We start from the raw sequence: 6,043 nt of genomic DNA, 5'->3' as shown, positions 1-6,043 counted from the left end.
GCAGAGCAAAGTGTTTTTTTAGAAAATAAATGTAAAGTATAACAGAGAATTTGATACTTTGATTTGATACTTTAACCTCACTACATTTATTTCATAGCTCAGAGTTCTAGTTACTCAAAGATGAGAATTTAGATGTGAAATTTAACCTTTAAGTGACTAGTACTTTGAGAACTGCCATCAATTACACAATGAAGTTCATTGACGTACAGGTTATTGTATTAGTAATGCTATATTGTACATAGAGACACAATATGACAGAATATGACTGCTGCTAATGTGACTTAGGTAAATGGTTTCAGGCTCTCCCCTCCTGAGTTTGAGAAATGTTCAGGATCAGAAAATGTGTGACTCACAGGTGCTGTAGCATACGGCCACAGCTTCACTCTGAGCTCCATCTCCATAGAGTGCAGACAGTGATATCTGATGCTCCTTAAGACACAGGACAACAGTTTATTGAGACATTGTATTTTTTACTTCATAATATGTACTCCAACAGTCCAATAGTTCTTCCCCACCTGTCTCAGGTCGCCTCCACTTAGTGAGGTAAGAAACATCATCATCAGCTGCAGCTTCCCAGCGCACCGTGATGTCACTGTCTGAGAAATTAGTTACCCTAAGGTCAGAAGGAGGAGGCACCTTCACTAGAAGAAAAGAATAATGTGTATGGGAATTTTTTAAAAATGAGAAAGCTACATTTTGACATCTTTCATTATTATTATTATTAATAACATTTACAGTACTGTGCAAAAGTCGTGAGCCACACGCTGAAGTATTTCTTTGGACATTATCTGGTTTTTCCACTCCTTTTTAGTCCAGTTCTTGTACCTGACCATTTTCTGAGTAATGTTTTTTGTTTGTTTGTTTTTTGTTTGTGTAAACACTTGGCACTGACCATTGTTGGAGAATTAAAAAGCACCTAAGTCAAGGAATGTGTGTGCACATAACAGAAAACTTGGGAAAGAACCAATTTTAAATCTTTAAGCACTTTGTTACTAGCGGCCTGTCACAAAAACACTTTTTGTATAGTGTTTTGTTTTTTGTTTTTTTTTTTAAATCTTGTGAATAAAATGTATACAAATGTGTGTGATTAATCACAATGTGTTAGTGTGTAATCACCCTGAGACATGCATGCCTGTCTGCTAGCGTCAGATCTAAAGCCATTTCTGATTTGGAGATGCAGGCTGCAGATTCTGTCCAGATTATCCCAGCTCTCGTCACTAAGCATCCAGTCTTCACTTATCAAATGTGTAAAATTCAAGGCTGGTCCTTAAAAGCTCCCAACAAGGCAAAAACTGTGAATCTAACCAAAAGTGTATTTCCTGTTTCTCCCACATATTGGATTCCACAGTTCCTACAAGTGATCAAATATACACAGTTTTTAGATCTTGGAGTCCCTTTGCACAGTGATAGAAAAACATTACCATTGGAATAACTGCCCACCCACTTGTGCTGCTGGAAAAATTGCCCTGATCTCTGCGCTTAGGCTCAGAGAGAGGTGAGATTTTAGCCTTTACAAGGAGATCACCCAGGTTTTTGTTCCTCCTGAAGGCTGCAATTGCCTTGTGATCCTGAAGCATATGTGTGTCCTGAGTGAACCTTTGAAAGTTGCTCTTGATAACTCTGACCAATTTGCAGGTGGAGGGAGAATATGTGATCACCACTGGGATGAGGGGAGAAACATCAATTGGCTTGGTCTGCAAGAATGAATTGAAACATTTTCTTAAAAAGGACCAACAGTACCCCCTAGTGGAGAGAGCTGAGAATAAAATCTTGACTGCTTCCCCCAAATCACTCTGTTGAGTGCAGATCCTGTGAAATCTCAGTAATTGGGATTTAATTATCCCTGCAAATGTGTGTTTTGGGTGAAAACTTGTTCTGAACAGTAAGGCATGTGTATCTGTAGGTTTGAAAAAGACTTTAACATCTAATTTGTGGTGATTCGGGAAATTTGGGCCCTTAAATGTAGTTGTGTCTAAAAAATCAATTGAGGATTTATTAATGGTGGATTTCAGTTTGATGGAAGCATTATGGTCATTAAGAGTCCTCAAAAACACCTCAAAGTCTCGCTCAGGATGTTGCCAAATCCCCCAGGTATCATCCAAGAATCGATAATAATATAATGGCTTTTTAACACATTTCTCCAATGCAGAGGTCTCCCACTCTGCCATGAAGATGTTGGCATAGGCTGGGGCAAAGTTTTCCCCCATTGCCGTACCCTTAATCTGTAAATAGAATTCCCCGTTGAACTCAAAATCATTCCTCATGAGGTTTATTTCCAATAATTGTAACAGTTCTTTATCTGGTCTTCTCTTATCTGGATATTTTTGAAAGATTCTCCTTATGGAGTTGATTCCCTCTCTAATGTCTATATTTGTATAGAGGCTGTCAATATCAATGGAAAATAAAAAAGCATCAACGGGGACTTCTATTTGTTTCACTTTCTCTACACTGTGGGCGTAAAAGTCCACTGCTGAAGGAGCTGCTCAGTGCTCGTACAGTCTCATGCAGGGGGTGGGAGGTGTTGTCCATGATGGATGTTAGCTTAGACAACATCCTCTCCTCCCCAACCTGCTCGATGGACTTCAGCGGACAGTCCAGGACAGAGCTGGCCCTCCTGACCAGCTTGTTGAGTTTCCCCCTGTCCCTCTCTGCCATTCCACCACTCCAGCAGACCACAGCACAGAAAATAGCAGACGCCACCACAGTGTCATAAAATGTCCTTAGGAGCATCCTGTTCACCCCAAAGGATCTCAGCCGCCGTAGCAGGTGGAGACGACTTGGACCCAGTAGAGTGGTTGAAGGAAAAGGAAAACGGGGACAGGTGAGGTGCATTTCATGTCCCCGGTGCTATGGGGGTTGCAGAGAGGTGTGACGAGCTCTGGTGGATGGGGGAGGGAAGTGCTACTGAATCAAACCTGTTAAACAACTGGTTCAGTCTGTTAGCCAGAACCTGGTCTCCAGACTCTGGACCCCCTCCGCTCACAGTGCTCCGTCCAGTGATGGTGTTCAGTCCTCTCCACACACCTCTGGTGTTGCTCTGCTGGAGCTGCTCCTCCACCTTCCTCCTAAAAGGAAGCATTACATTTAGAAAATAAAATACTTATTTTATATTTGTTTGTATTTTTGTAAGATAATACGCTATATACACGGAGTTTATCTGGACGTAGTGTTTTCAGTGTCATCCAAGTGACTCTAGAGGATGAAAACCTGTTGGAGTGTGTGCTAATGTCTATAGCAGGGGTGTCCAAACTACGGCCCGCGGCCCATTTTTAATTGGCCCGCAAGAAATTTTATAAATAGAATAGAATATGGCCCGCACTTCAACTTTTGCTTGAGTGTATTGCACTTCTTAGTTTTAACACCAGGGGAAGCTACTGTTGATCAAGGCAGTTGCTCCACCAAAAAGGACAATAAGGTAGAAAGTGAGTGCAGAAAATTTCAGACACGGTGGGAGAGTGAATATTTCTTCAAAGAATTCAAGGGGAAGTGTCTGTTTTATCTGCACTGAAACTGTGGCAGTTATGAAAGAGTATAATGTACGACGTCATTATGAAACCAAACATCAGGTCTATGCATCCTACACTGGTGCTGAGCGAGAGCAGAAAGTAAAGTAAATAGTAGCTGTCCTGCAGGGTCAGCAACAGTATTTTTTGTGCTCAAAAAGTCCAGGAAAAGGCTCCAATAGCAGCTATGAGGTGGCCCAACTCATCGCAAGACGTGGAGTTACAGAGGAGCTGCTCGATCTTAAGAGTCTAAAAGGCACAACAACGGGTATGGATACTTTTGAAGCTGTGTCAGACTCAACTGACAAAATGGGACTTAAATGGGACAAGCTGTGTGCAGATACAACAGACGGGGCTCCAGCTATGGCAGGTGCACACAAAGGAATGGCGTCTATGATGTGCGCTGAGGTGAAAGAGGCTGGAGGTGAGGCTGTTAAAATGCACCGTACTGTTCACCAAGAAGCCCTTTGTGCCAAGACAGTCAATCTTGGAGATGTAATGAACACTATTGTAAAAAGTGTCAACATAATTCGAGCAAGAGGACTGTAGCACAGAGAATTTCAGGCTTTCCTTTCTGAAGTGGATGCTGAATATGGGGATCTACTCTACCACTCGGAGGCGCGCTGGCTAAGCCGCGGCGCCGTGCTGAAGCGTCTTTACTCCCTGAGATCAGAAATTGACCATTTTTGAAAGAGAAGGACCGACCTCTTCATGAGCTGAATGACCCTCTATGGTTGGCAGACCTTGCATTTTTAGTTGATCTTGCTGATCATTTAACCACCCTGAACAAGAGCCTACGAGGGAAAGAGCAGCTTGTACCACAACTTTATGCGCACATGAAAGCATTTTGTGTGAAGGTCAATCTCTTTAAGACACAACTGCACAACTTCAACGTTGTGCAGTTCCCCACACTGTCCAAGATCAGAACTGCTTATCCACAGGCCAACCTTTCTGCTAAAAAAGGGAAATATGTGTCTGTGATTACATGTCTCGAAACAGAATTCAGACAGCGCTTCCAGGATTTTTCTGACAGTTCTACAGGAACTTGGAAAAGGAAAAGTTTCCTCTGATGAGACGCCATGTGAAAAAAATGATCAGTCTATTTGGCTCAGATTTGCTCCATGATCAAACGACATTTGTCCGGATTTTTGGCACAAGTGGCGTCGGATCAGTACCGCAGCTGGATGGCCCGATTTACATACCCAGCGCAGCTGATACTCACCAGAAATCTACACTATTGGACAGACGAGCCAAAAGATCAGATCACCTTCTTTGAATAAAGCTGTGGTGATAATGGGGAGGAAGAAACAAACACCAGCACGAGCTGGTCTTTGCCAACAGCTATCTCTGCCAGAACAGAGACCAAAGAAAATACACTGACACCTCTGATCTGCTCGAAAAGCTTAGATTCATTTTAAAAAATTAAATGAAAACATCAATATACTGGCAACTGTACAAGGTGGGGGGGAAAGCCATCGTAAAAACATTCATGCTTAGACAAACATTTAAAAGCAAATGATGGTTTCATAGGTTATCACTAGGCTTTATGTAGCCTGAGGCTTGGTGTCAGAAGGTGTGGATGTACAAGAACAATGACAGAGGTACATACTGTCTCCCAGGCCTGTCACCTTGACCTTGCTAAGGTCCAGCATGGCTGCCACGCTGCCACTGAAAGGGCTCTTGGGAATGTGATCTCCACCGTAGGTCACGCAACTCCCAGGGGACCCTGTCACGGGAAAGGGAAGCGATCCACATTCTCCCATTTAATATGATGCATAACAGCCAGAAGAACGCTTCCTTGTCTTATAAGAACCCACATAATACAAAGTAACTACAAAGTAACTACAATCCACGCCCGCATGTGTGAGCATTTCTTCTCTCGCCTGTTGCACAGGTGTATATTTAACAGTGTGTGTTGGTGTGGTTGCTGATGATTTCAAAGTCATTCACAGCCTGCTGCTACTACTGCTTTGACTGGTACGCAGTTCAAATGACAGCTCAAAAGGACCTGTTTACATTCGCGTACCAACTACAACCCTGTTTATTCATGTTTATTCTTGTTTTTAAATCCTTGCCATTGTGATTTGAATTTTGATCTTGTCAATTTCGTCAAACATTTTCATAAAAGTGTTATGAAGAGTTGTTCCATGTAGTATGACGGAAAACATTCAGACCGTATTATAGACCAATAAACTAAATAAACGGACTGTTTTTTGTTAGCACTCTCTGACTTTGTGAGGCAGTACAGGTATTCTTACCACTGCGGCTGAGTCCTGGTCCCTCTGCCTTGAGAAGGATCCACTTTGACCCTGAAGGATGTCATTGGAATAGCCTAAACGCAAACAGCCTTTGTCCTGATGGCAGAGGACAAAGGCTGTGTTAGCATGTTACCTTTGCAGGTAATGCTCTACAGTCATTTTTAGCCTCAAACAGCAGGTGGGTTAAATAAGTTTCCCTGTAATATCGGTTGTTTGGAATATTTCTTTGACATGAGCATATGTTTGCGCTCTTTACTCTCACACACACAGTTTTATGGAGCT

At 42.4% G+C, this 6,043-nt stretch overlaps 1 long non-coding RNA gene across 1 annotated transcript; it reads right to left on the bottom strand.

Annotated features, from left to right (window-relative positions):
* Nucleotides 1-3,009: 3,009 nt before the first annotated feature.
* LOC109198052 (uncharacterized) lies at nucleotides 3,010-5,821 on the bottom strand. Its single transcript, XR_002059036.2, has 3 exons — nucleotides 5,762-5,821; nucleotides 5,113-5,229; nucleotides 3,010-3,065 (listed from the first exon to the last, which is right to left on the bottom strand). It is a non-coding gene; the product is annotated as an uncharacterized LOC109198052 (long non-coding RNA).
* Between the last annotated feature and the right edge of the window lie 222 nt (nucleotides 5,822-6,043).

Source organism: Oreochromis niloticus, unplaced genomic scaffold, assembly GCF_001858045.2.
Source record: "Oreochromis niloticus isolate F11D_XX unplaced genomic scaffold, O_niloticus_UMD_NMBU tig00007556_pilon, whole genome shotgun sequence".
Classification (NCBI taxonomy): Eukaryota; Metazoa; Chordata; class Actinopteri; order Cichliformes; family Cichlidae; genus Oreochromis; species Oreochromis niloticus.
Note: the sequence above shows the minus strand (reverse complement) of the source record. Positions and strands in the feature narration are given on the sequence as shown.